This window comes from Rousettus aegyptiacus, unplaced genomic scaffold (assembly GCF_014176215.1).
Source record: "Rousettus aegyptiacus isolate mRouAeg1 unplaced genomic scaffold, mRouAeg1.p scaffold_m13_p_15, whole genome shotgun sequence".
Taxonomy (NCBI): Eukaryota; Metazoa; Chordata; class Mammalia; order Chiroptera; family Pteropodidae; genus Rousettus; species Rousettus aegyptiacus.
This window is the reverse complement of record NW_023416290.1, coordinates 28091224-28104967: the sequence shown is the minus strand read 5'-3', so window position 1 is coordinate 28104967 and position 13744 is coordinate 28091224. Positions and strand designations below refer to the sequence as shown.

At 33.1% G+C, this 13744-nt stretch overlaps 1 pseudogene; it reads right to left on the bottom strand.

The window, feature by feature from the left end:
* Positions 1 to 12151: 12151 nt before the first annotated feature.
* Positions 12152 to 12270, bottom strand: LOC118612252 (annotated as a pseudogene).
* Between the last annotated feature and the right edge of the window lie 1474 nt (positions 12271 to 13744).

Sequence of the window (13744 nt, the reverse complement as noted above, 5' to 3'; positions counted from 1 at the left end):
CATCCATTGGCCAGTAAAGTGACACAAATTAAAGATCATAGCCCTTATCTTAGTATCAATGTGAAAGTATTGATGTATTACAGCCAGAACTACATTATTCATCATGTAACTTAAATCTTTAGCTAATGTCTCAAGTATAGACTAGTAATTGTTAAACAAATATTAATTGAATTGAACTCTTTCAGCCTCAACCCAATATATGGAATGGATGTGTTCTAGGAACCCTTCTCCTGAGATCTGGGCTCTTTGATCTTACAACAGATATTTCATAACATGCATGAGCACAACTGTTCTTGCCTTTACTGCTTGGAGGCACTTTCTTTTTTACAGGGTATGCTTTCTCCTGGGACACATCATCTCAAAGAAGAGGAGCTGGGCATGGGAAGGCCAAGTTCCTTGGCCAAGGTCACATGATGAGATAGTAGGGAGGCTGGAACTAAATCCTTTGTCTTCCCTCTCCATGCTCTTCCTATTGCATAAAGATCGACCCTTTCTCTCTCTCTCTCTCTCTCTCTCTCTCTCTCTCTCTCTCTCTCTCTCTCTCTCTCTCTCTCCCCTCTCTCTCTCTCTCTCTCACACACACACACACACAGACACACACACTCACTCTCATGATTTTTTTCAAAGTTCTTAAACAAAAAATATAAACATGAATAAATTACTTTAAGTAGTCAATGAGTGCCATTCCTTATTTGGAATATGGAGAGTTATGTGTCCATGATCAGTTAATCATTGGGTGTAGTATTCCAAAATCTCTGGGAATTATTGTTCCGGGTTATAAGATGTATAACCTGATTTTCAGTGACTTTTCTTAAATACTACTTTTTTAGTTGACTTTTCTTAAACTATATGATATATGTATATTTATTATAAAACAGTTCAAACTTATTTTTGCATCACATTAAATGAATTCCAATTTATTTAGGGTGGTTTAAGAGAGGTCCAGTAGAAGCAAACAGTTACATTAACTTCACTCACTCATTTATTCAGCACTACTTACTGAGAACTTGTCATGTACTAGGTGTTGGATTCACCATCCTTTAACCCAAGTGCTTTGAGTAGTGTGGAAACAAATATATAAGTGAATCATTTTCTGAAAAAATTTTCCAGTCTTATTTGGAACTTTAGAGGTAATGATGTAATTTAAGTCAGATTATTTTATTTAAATTATGTTATTATTTTGTCAGTTGTAGCTTCCTCTTCCCTTCCCCCTTTGTCCCATTTTGGAAATGAAAGATGTTACATGAACAACCATGATGTATTTATTTACTATTGATTGTGCCTAAACAATGTAACTTCAAATATAGCTGTTCCAGGTTAAGAAGCTTAAGGAAATTGTTTTAATGCTGATAATAGAAATAAAACCTCCCTCCAGCTAAAGATTTTGTTTTTTGTTTGGTTTTGTTTAGATTTTTTTCTTTAAAGATTCAGGATTTGAAGTAATGTAGGGACTCCCTCTAGTGGTGAATTAAGTAAGTAAAATTATTTGGTTAAGCACTAGAAGCCAAGAGAATGAAACTGCTCCAAACTTCTACATTTGTGATCAGTTTTTAAGTAGAAATCATGTATAAACTAGTTTTCTTCTTATTGTTTTAAGGAGGCAGTATCATTGGGTGATAAAGCACATGGCTTGAGTGGGCTCCGAGATCTCATACTTGGATTTAAAATCTGGTTCCATCATTCTCACAAAGGTTAGCATGCATCAGAATCACCTGAAGGGCATGCTAAAACATAGCTCTCTAGGCCCCAACCTCAGGCTTTCTGATTCAGGAAGTCTAGAGTGAGAACTGAGAACACACATTTATAACAAATTGTCAGGTGGTCCAGGGACCACACTTTGAGAAACACTATCCTTGACACCTAGAGTGATGAAACTAAGCCTTATAGCCCTCAGTTTAGCCACAAGGTTGTTGTGAGGATTAAATGAAACAGTAGATGTTACATGCTTAGCATGGTATCTAACATAGTAAGTGCTCCACAAAAGTTAGCTCCTATTAATATCATATATCTTACACAGAAGCATAGTCAGTGTTTTCAAATTTGAAAAATTCAAAAAATAAAGTAGAACTTTTTACTAATATTGTTGTTAATATTGTTAGCTAAGTTATATCAGATATTTTATTTATGATTAGATCTTTGTGCTTGACACTGTACTAAGCACTATTAATAATTCTATTAGCATCTCATTATTAATACATTAATCTTTTTGCATATTGCTTTGAAAAATTGATACAACCCAAACCAAAACAAACACCCATACACGCTGAGGCAGGAATGTCAAAGGGAGACAGGGGCCAATTAAAAGAGCTCCAAGTGTCCAAAGTTGGGACAATATGAGCAACAAAACAAAGCAGTAATGAATTATAACCCAAAGTAAAAATAAATATCTCTGAGTTCCTGCTGAGATAAATAAATGAATGAGTAAATAAATAAATAAATAAGAAAAATCTCATATGCAGAAAATTCCAAATAATTTATGTACATACTCTGCCCTAAAGAGGTGGAACATAGCTACTTACTCCTTAAGTGTGGGCAGCACATAGGGACTTCTTTCCAAAGAAAAGGAAAAAAAGTAACTTTACAGTGGAGAAACATGACAAACACCACCTCAGCCAGGTGATTAAGGTCAGTATTAACATTGATGTCATGTTACTACTATGTACCCTTTATGTGATGTAATTAAAATAGTACCTTACATTTGTGGTCGTCTTCTTCGGAATCCATAACCCCAGTGTAATAATGAGAAACACATCAGATAAATCCTAGTACAGGGACGTTTTACAAAATACCTCACCAGTACTCCTTAGAACTATCAAGGTCATCAAAAATAAGGAAAATCTGAGAACCTGTTACATCCAAGGAGAACTTAAGGAAACATGACAACTAAGTGGCATGGTATCCTGAATGGAGTCCTGGAACATGAAATGGACATTAGGTAAAAACCAAAGAAATCTGAATTAAAGAGGAAAAAGGTAAAACAAAGTTCTTTGACTTTTAGGAAAAATATTGATACATATTCATTATTAAAAATTTCATCAAAACTTGAAAGACATGATGAAAAAAATGCCAATATATTATACATACATTTATATTTGTATATAAGAACACATATTTATAGTAGTCATAGTAAGCACAAAGACAATTTTATAAAAATATGATTTTTGTGTGTTTTAAAATTAAAATTTTATATTGGGCATTATTTAATTGTTTTACATTATGAAATATATTGAACATACAGAAACTAATGCACCAACCCCCACGTATTCACTGAGAAGATTTTCCCACATCTGTTTCAGATTTTTTTTTGATAAGCAAATATTCCATATAAGTTAAAGCTCTATCCCTTCATCTTGTTCCTCTCTTTTTTTTTTTTCTCGTGATGATCACTGTCCTCAAGGTGGTGTGTATACTTTCCATGGTTGTTTGTATACTACTTTATATGTATGTAATCATTAATGATATAGTATTTTTTTTATGTTTTAACTTTATAACTGGTATAATATTTTACGTTCCTTTTTAAAATTTACTCTTTAACACAATATGTTATATTTAGTGCTGTATAAATTTCCATTGTATGAATAAATCATAGTGTTTGCATTCTTTTGGCAAATATTGGTTGTTTTCCAATTTTTCCTATTACAACATATGCTGCAATGATTATGTACTTAATTTTCTCAAGAATATCTATATAGCAATGGCTTGTCTTTTCATGTTGTTCGTAATAACTTTTGCAGAACAGAAGTTATTAATATTAGGTCTTTAATCTAGTTGGAATTTATTGGTATTGATATTATATTAATTCATGAAGTTAGGATCTAATTTTATCTTCTTTCATATGGATAACCACTTGTGCAAAATTAATTTTTTAAAATTATTTATTATCCTCTCCATTCCAACTGATTTTTATTACTACTTCTATCATACACAAAGTTCCCATACTTTGGTCGGCCTATTTCTAGGTATTCTATTTCATTGACCTATTTGTTTATAGCTGGACCAATCCTAAAGCCTTTAATTACAGATATTCTGAATGGATTAAATTACTAGAAACCAAGAGAAACTTATTCGTAGATTTATCAGATAAATTAAGTTGGCCTTAACATGAAAAAATTTTTAAAGGATGTAACTGTAGTTTTCTTAATCCATTTTTTTGATAGCTTTATTAAGATATAATTTATACACCATAAAACTCACCTTTTTAAATTCAATGCAATTTCAATCATTTATAGTATATTCACGGAGTTGTGGAACCATCACTACAATTAATTTTAGATCATTCATCACCCCCAAAGAAACTTCATACATATTAGCAGTCATTTTCCATTTCTCTATCAGTACATTATTCTTTTCATTGCTCAGTAATATTTCATTGTATGAATATACCAATTCGATTTATCTATTCATTAGTCAGTAGATGTTTGGGTTATTTCCATTTATTGGCTATTATGAATAATGCATCTATGAACAATTATGCACAAGTTTTTTTGTAGACATATGTTTGCATGTCTCTTGGGTATATATCTATGAATGGAATTACTTGATCATACAGTAACACTATGTTTAATGTTTTCAGGAACTTTCAGACTGTTTTAAAAAGCAGCTACACCATTTTACATTCCCACTAGTAGTGTTAGCAGGCTCCAATTTCTCTACATCCTTGCCAACACTTGGTATTTTCTGACTTTGTTGATTCTAGTCATCCTAGTGGAGGTGAAGTGGTATCTCGTAGTGATTTTGATTTCCATTTTCCTGATAGCTAATAATGTTGAGCATCTTTTCCTGTTATTGTCCACTATATATCTTCTTTGGAGAAATATCCATTTAGATCCTTCACCCATTTTTAAATGGGCTATTTGTCTTTTCATTACTGAGCTATTAGAGTTTTTTTTTTTTTGTATGTTCTATATACAAATCACTTATCAGATGTATTACTAACAAATTGTATTTCACATTTTATCAGAATAGTTCTTTTCATATGTATTTTTCTTATTGATTTTCAGTATTGGTATGAGTTTTTCTGAGTCTTCATATATGTTTTGATTGAGCAGTTGGATTTTTACTAGTCAATGTATTACAAGTGATTGCAGCCATTTTTTTTTTTTTTGACGTTCAATTATGCAAGAGCTGGACAGTGAGAGCCCTTCCAGCTGGCTCCTGTGTTGGCATATTCCCATTTTTCTTAACATGTCCTGGGTCTGACACAAGATGTACCAGGTTCACCTTGTACGTTTTCTTTTCAAGACTTGGAATTAGCCATTTCTCCAAGTAACAGCTAGAATCACTAAACTGAGAACTCCAAACTCCTTATTGAAATATTCTCTTGAGATCGTTTTGGAAATTAAACAATACAATATCACAGTCAAAAAGCTAGGTTAGGTCATGCTTGTTGTGCTCTTATACTTTTCAATCTAAAGAAGTGAAAATTCTATAATAGTCTGTTTGAGATAATGTGTTATATTTGTACCAGAGACACTTTAATGCAGTTTAACATACTCACAGGCTTAGCCTAATGAAAAGGAGGAGTAATATTTCTTTAGATCACCAGTTTTTGAAAATACTTTTTATTCTGATAGTTAGCAGAATCTAATAAATACAGTGTTCATATAACAAATACCATGGAGTGAAAAATTCAGTCATTTATCAGAATGTGTCCAGATCTATATTCTGGATATAACTGAAGCATTTAAATAATTCTCAGAGACATTTACATTTTATCAAATGTTATAATATAAAAAAATGTATATCTTCATTATTAAAAAGTGTACCTCAAACTTACTTTCTTTAAAAATTTTCACATATATATTTCTTTGTTATTACTATAAAAATTATAACAATTTTTTTTAGTTAGCCCGGAAGATACAGACTCACTGTCAATCACTCTCTATCTGATACTTCCTACTTCTCTTCTGTAGCATTAATCACATTGTAAGTAAATACTTGATTGGGTGATGAGTACTGTTGTGTGTCTGTCCTGCTAGCAGGTAGACTGCATGCGTGCAGATAGCATGCTGCATCATTTACCATTGTACACCCAGGAACTAGAACAACGTCTTATATGTAATACGTGGCCAACATATTTTTGCTGAACAAATCATATTTGCTAACATTCTTATTTCAAATTTGTAATTTGCCTCTTGAGTTTATGCTTTCAAAATAAAAGATAATGACATTTATGTGGTCTATTTTAAATTATTACATATTATGGTCAAAATTACCATAATTTGCTTTTATATTTTGAAAGCCCTTTTCAGCTTGAGATCAATTAAATAATCACCTTTTCTTCCCCATATCTTGTATAAGGTTTCATTCTATGTTATTAACTTTTTAATTCTTCCAAAATGTATTTCACTTTAAGTTGTGGGTAAATTGTTATATGGCCAGGATGGCTGATATGGCTAATTAGTCATTTTCTCCAGAACCATTGATTTTATAATACATGCCTTTCTTGACAATTTGGGGCCCCGTGTATTTCTTTTCTCTTATTTGTCTCAAAGAAAGTTCTCTAAAATATATACCTAGAAATGGAACCAGAATCCTAAATCACAAAAGTGTTCTTGACCATATCTTCACCTTTACGTATCGTGCTCCAAAAACGTTGAATTTGCCCTGAACAGTGGGAAGAATCACTGAGCTTTTGGCCAAGTTCAATCACCCAGCTAGCTCTGTGTTGCCAAGTCTGCCCTAAGAAAATAGTTTCAATTCTTTTTTTAAAAATAATATTTTTATTTTTCAGTTACAGTCAACATACAATATTGTATTAGCTTCAGATGTATAGCACACCGATGAGACATTTATACAACTTAAGAAGTGATCACCCTGATAAATCTACTACCCGTCTGACCCCATACATAGTTATTATAATGCTATTGACTATATTACCTCTGCTATACTTTACATCCCCACAAATATTCTGTAACTATCAATTTGTACCTCTTAACCCCTTTTCTATCTTCACCCATCGCCCCAATCCTCCTCCCATCTGGCAACCATCAAAATGCTCTCTGCATCTATGAATTTGTTTCTGTTTCATTTGTTTGTTTACTTTGTTCTTTAGATTCCACATATAAGTGTCTGACTTATTTCACTCAGTATAATACCCTCTAGGTCCATTCATGTTGTTGCAGGTGAGAAGATTTCATTTTTTTTTTTTTTATGGCTGAGTAATGATTCATTGTTTATATGTACCATATCTTCTTTATTTATCTATTGATGGACAGTTAGGTTGTTTCTATATCTAGGCTATTGTAAATAATGCAGCAATGAACATAGAGAAGCATTTGTCTTTTTGAATTAGTGTTTTGGGTTTCTTCAAATAAATACCCCAGAAGTGGAATTATTGGGTCCTTCTTTCTCTCTTGTTTTAAAATCTATTTTGTCTTGTATAAGTATTGCTACCACACCTTATTTTTGTTTCAATTTTTTCTTTTTCTTTTTTTAAATTTTAGAACTGCCATTTTTAATGAATATTAGATATACACATTTAACCAATATATGGCTGCAGAGGACAAATGACAAATCGTGTAAATATAATATTTTTAAAGGATATTTTCTATTCATTATAAAGCTTCATATTGAACACTATGACAATTTTTAAAAAATATGTGGTGACAGAAAGAAATCTAACTATGGGAGGTGAACATACAATGTAAATATATATACATATGCCTTACTCTTTAAGTGTACAGCTGAAACGTATTAGATTTTGTTAACAAATGTCACCATAAAAAAAATAAATGAATTTAAAAAATTTTTAGAAACATGAAACAAATGCGCTGTCTTATTCTTAAAATTAATAACTGACTGGTTATTTCTGAAGCTAGATTTGGGGGGAGATGGTGAGGGCGTCTCCATTTCTTCTTTGAACTTTATCTACACTTTTATAATATTTGTATATTTATAATGAGAAACTATTGCTTTTCTAACTTAAAAAATAATAACAATAAGTAGCCAAAAAACATGGATTGCTTGGACTGTCTGAACCTTTTATCTTTTTTAAGTGGGTATGTTTGTGAACTTACTCATATGAAGGTACCACTGTGGCAACTTCAGAGTCATAACAAACTTCAGAATGAAAGTTTTGAGATTCTGGTTTATGTCAGATTGGCTATACGAATTAATACATCAAGTCAAATAAAAGCATAGATGCTCAAACCTCATCTCATTTACCTGTTTCCCCTTTCTATTCCTGAGGGGAATCATAGGTGAATATCACCACACCTAAGAATTACATGTGATTTTTACTACCTGAAAAATACATTGAGAAAAGTATTGGCCTTAGAGCCAAAAGTTTCAGGCTGCATCTTAACCTGTAAAATGGAGATAAAAATATCTACTCTTGCCACCTCACTGACCTTTACTAAGTAAATTATTATTATTCAAATAAAATTGTAAAGATAGCAATGACAGTAAACACTACAGAAATATATTGGTCTGGGTTCAATGTCTGAAATTCAAAGTTGCACATTAATTTCCTTTTATTAATTTTTAAAAATTTATTTACTTTTTATGCTAACATTGGTTAATGAAATCCAATATTTCAGCTGTACATTTAACAGTAAGACCTATCTATCTATCTATCTATCTATCTATCTATCTATCTATCTATCTATCATCTATTGTGTTCACCTCCAATAATTAGATTTCTTTCTGCTGCCATATATTTGACCTTTATTACCCCATCTATCTCCCTCCTGCCCTCTGGTAACCACTAGTCTATTTTTCATGTCCATGAGTCTCTGTTTGTTTGTCCTGTTCATTTGTTGCATTTAGGTTTATATCCCACATATAAGTAATATATTGTGATTTTCAACTTTTTCTGTCTGGTTTATTTCACTTAGCATGATTATCTCAAGGCCCATCCATGTTGTTGCAAGTGACAGTATTTCACCTCTTCTTATGGCCGAATAATATTCCATTGCATATATGTGCCACAACTTCTTTAGCCAATCATTTATTGTAGGACACTTTGGTTTCTTCTATTTCCTGGCCACTGTGAATAATGCTGCTATGAACATCAGAGTGCAAATATCTTTTTGGATATGGGTTTTCAAGTTTTTGGGGTAAATATCTAGTAGAGAGATTGCTGGATCATATGGTAGATCAATTCTTAGTTTGTTGAGGAATCTCCATATTGTTTTCCATAGTGGCTGTACCAATTTGCAGTCCCACCAGCAGTGTAGGAGGGTTCCTTTTTCTCCGCATCCTCTTCAGCATTTGTTATTACTTGTCCTGTTGATTATAGACATTCTAACAGGTATGAGATGGTATCTCATTTTGGTTTTGATTTGCATTTTCCTAATAGCTAGTGACATTGAGTACCTTTTCATGTATTTGTTGGCCATTTATATGTCCTCCAGGGAGAAGTGTCTGTTCAGGTCCTCTGCCCATTTTTTGATTGGATTGTTTTTTTGTTGTTGTTGTTATTGTTGTTGCTGTTATTGAGTTGTACAAGTTTTTTGTATATTTTATATGTTAGGCCCTGATCAGAGACATTGCTCACAAATATATTTTCCAATTCAGATGGTTGTCTCTTTACCTTGTTGACGGTTCCTTTTGCTGAGCAGAAGCTTTTTAGTTTGATGTAGTTCCACTCATTTATTTTTGCTTTCACTTTCCTTGCTTTCGAGGTCAAATTTATAAAATCCTCTTTAAGTCCAAGGTCCTTAAGTTTAGTTACTATGTTTTCTTCTATGCATTTTATTATTTCAGGTCTTATATTCAGGTTCTGAATTCATTTTGAGTTAATTTTGGTGTGTGGTGATAGACAACAGTCTAGTTTATTTTTTTTGCAGGTGACTTTCTAATTTTCCCAGCACAATTTATTGAAGAGGCTTTTCTTTCTCCACTGTATGCTTTTGGCTTTTTTTGTGAAAAATCATTTGCTCGTATAAATATGGGTTTACTTCTGGACTCTCGATTGTGTTGCACTAGTCCATGTGTTTGTTTTTCTGCCAATACCATGCCATTTTGGTTACTGTCTCTTTGTAGTACAATTTGAAGTCAGGCAGAGTGATGCCTCCAGCCTCGTTCTTTTTTCTCAGGATAGCTTTGGCACTTCGGGGTCTTTTTGCTTCCATATAAATCTGATGATTTTTTGTTCAATTTCTTTAAAAAATGCCCATGGGATTTTTATGGGGATTGCATTAAATTTGTATAATGCTTTAGGTAATATGGTCATTTTGACTACATTGCTTCTTCCAATCCAAGAATATGGAAAATCTTTATTTTTTTTGTATCTTCTTCAATTTCTTTTAATAGGATCTTGTAGTTTTTATTATATAGATCCTTTCATGTTTTGTTAGATTTATTCCTAGGTATTTTATTCTTTCTGTTGCAATTGCAAAAGATATTATTTCTTTCCACTTCTTTTTCCGACACTTTGTTATTGGAGTATAGGAACGCTATGGAATTTTGAATGTTGATTTCGTATCCAGAGACTTTACTGTATTTGCTGATTGTTTCTAGACATGTTCTTGTGGAATCTGTCGGGTTTTCTATGTAGAGAATCATGTCATCCATGATTAGTTTGACCTTTTTGTTTCCTATTTGGATGCCTTTTATCTTTCCCTTACCTGATTGCATTAGCTAGGACCTCCAATGTTATGTTGAATAATAGCGATGATAGTGGACAGCCTTGCCTTATTCCTGATCTTAGAGGGAAGGAAGGTTTTTAGTTTTTCACCATTAGGTATAATGTTGCTTGTGAGTTTGTCATACATGGCCTTTATTATGTTAAGGTATTTTCCTACTATTCTAATTTTCTTAAGTGTTTTGATCAAAAGTGGGTGTTGTATCTTGTCAAAGAATTTTACTGCATCTATTGATATAATCATATGATTCTTATTTTTTAATTAGTTTACATGGTGTGTCACATTAATTGATTTGCATATATTGAACCATTCCCATGCCCTTGGGATGAAGCCCATGTGATTGTGACATATAATCTCTTTAATATGTTACTGTGTTCAGTTTGCTAGTATCTTATTTAGAATTTTTGCATCTGTATTCATAAGAGATATTGGTCTGTAGATTTGTGTGTGTGCATGTGTGTGCATGCGTGTGTGTGTGTGTGTGTGTGTGTGTGTGTGTGTGTGTTATCTTTACCAGGTTTTGGTATCAGGGTTATATTGGCCTCATAAAATGAGTTGGGAAGCATTGCCTTCCCTTCTATTTTTTTGAAGAGTTTGAGGAGAATAGGTGTTAAATCTTCTTTGAATTTTTGGTAGAATTCACTGGTGAAACCATCTGGTCCTGGATTTTTACTTTTTGGTAGGTTTTTGACGATCGTTTCAATTTTCATACTGCTGATTGGTCTATTTAGATTTTCCAGTTCTTCTTGATTCAGACTAGAAAGCTTGTATTTTTCTAAGCACTGGTCCATTTCTTCTAGGTTATTAAATTTGTTATTATATACTTTTTTATAGTATTCTTATATGATCCTTTGTATTTCTGCAGTGTCTGTCATAATTTCCCTTCTTTCATTCCTGATTTTGTTTTTAGTGTCCTTTCTTTTTTCTTTAGTGAGTCTAGCCAGGGGTTTGTCAATTTTATTAACTTTCTCAAAGAACCAGCTTTTTGTTACATTTATAATGATATGAACTTTCCTCTTATGACTGCTTTTGCTGTGTGCCAAAAGTTTTGATATGTTGTACTATCATTATCATTTGTTTTTATGTGTCTTTTGATCTCTCTTTTTATTTCTTCTCTGACCCAGTTATTCTTCAGTAGCATGTTTAATCTCCATGTATTTTCCACCCTTTCCCTTTGAGTCTATACGTATCTTTGGAACTGAGATGTGTCTCCTGGAAGCAGCATATGATTGAGTTTTGTTTTTTGATTCATTTTGCAACTCTGTGCCTTTTTATTGGTGAGTTCAGTCCATTTACATTTAAGGTGGTTATTGAAATATGAGGTCTTCTTATAGCCATTTTATCTTTTTCTTTCTGGTAGCTCAGTGTTTTCATTACTTCCTTGTCCTTGTGTATCTGTTTTCTTTATTTTGGTTGGCTTTTGTGGGTTTTCCATCTGGACCACATAGGAATACCAGCACCTAGTTGAGACCTCAGATGTGAGACCTGCGGATAAGGAGGGCTAACTAAGCATAAGCAAATGGCTCAGCAATCACCTTTCTAGGCATCTGGTATTCCTATGTGGTCTCCAGCACCTGGTATTCCTATGTGGTCTCCCATCCAAGTACTAACTAAGCTCGATTCTGCTTAGCTTCCGAGATCAGATGAGATTGGGCATGTTCAGGGTGGTGTGGCCATAGACTCCAACCTAATTTTTAACTGCCACATATGAGCATGTGTCCAGCCCATTTTGTATCTCCACTTTTTCTTTTTTTTTCTTTTTTTACCAGTTTTGAGGTGGCTTCTCCTGTATGTTCTTAGTTTTAGCTAGACTGCAGGTGATTCTCAATGACGGTGGTGCTGTAGTTCAGTTATAATTTTGAGGTTATCATGGGGAGAGCTGAACATAGTGTTTACTAATACCACCATCTTGACTAGAAACTCTTCATTCTATTTAATAGATAATATTCTGGTGTTCTGCTTTGAGAATTGCATCAAGCAGCAGGGAAAGTGGCTTAGACAAGATAGAAATTTATTTATTTTTCACATAAAAGATGTACCAAGTTAAGCTGTCCATGGCTTGTACAGAGGCTCCACAAAGTTCTCTGGAATGTAGACTTCTTTGCAACAATATAGTAGTCTAACCATTGCATACAGATTTTTGGCTTCCAACAGTTTTGGAAAGGCTCAAGGTCAAAAAAGGCTTTCCTAAAGGTCCATCTCCCTTTAAGGGGCTTTTTGAAAAGTCTCAAACAAAAACTTTGGTTTATATATCATTGGCCAAAGGTCAGCACCAGAACTACACTTACCTGAAGGGAAGCTCAGAAATGTGGTTGTTTAGCAGGGAACATGGCTTACTTGAATAACGTTGGGATTCTGTTCAAAAAGAAGAAGCAAATGAGTCTGTCATGGGCCATAGCAGTTTCTGCCATGCCTACTCAGTGGACAGGCTCCTTCTTCATGGACTGCTCTAATGTGCAGAGGTTTTGCATTTACATAGAATTCTTTCTCAAAAGTATCAGAAAGGCATTCCTACAGATCATTTTCAATGGCTTCTATGACTTTGATCTCTCTCTTCCATCCCATGAGGTAAGGTAAGCTCATGGGAACATTATTGGCTAGGTTCAGGCCATTGAACTGTTGGTACAGAATTAAGTCCCTGGCTTAACCCCGAACAGGTCAATTGGGGCAGTTTTACCCAGGCATGGGTAGTTAACTCTTCTAAACTGATATATCTCTTGACTCACTTCCTAGTCTTCTTGTTGCTGTCTTCAAAGAGGTGACCCAATGTCAAGCATGTTTCTGTCAATAATTGGTGTTTAGTCTGTATTTGCAGAATGAATGATGTTTTTTCTTCCTAGTCCATTGTGTTTTCTATAATTCACATTGAAGTTTTAGGAATCCCTATGATCACAATTTTTATTTTTATCTGTGGTCTCCAAGAGTTACAGCTTATTCTTCAAGTCCTATCCTGAAATGTTAAGTTTTACCAGCATGAACTAACACTACATATAATAATAGATATATAACCCATGTTTGTAATTACAAATATTGTAGTAGCTACATAAAAAAGTAAAAAGAGTGAAGTTGATTTTCAAAATATATATTATTTAATGAATATATCCAAAGTTTTAGCATTTCAATGTATAAACATTGTAAAAATTATTGAAATATTT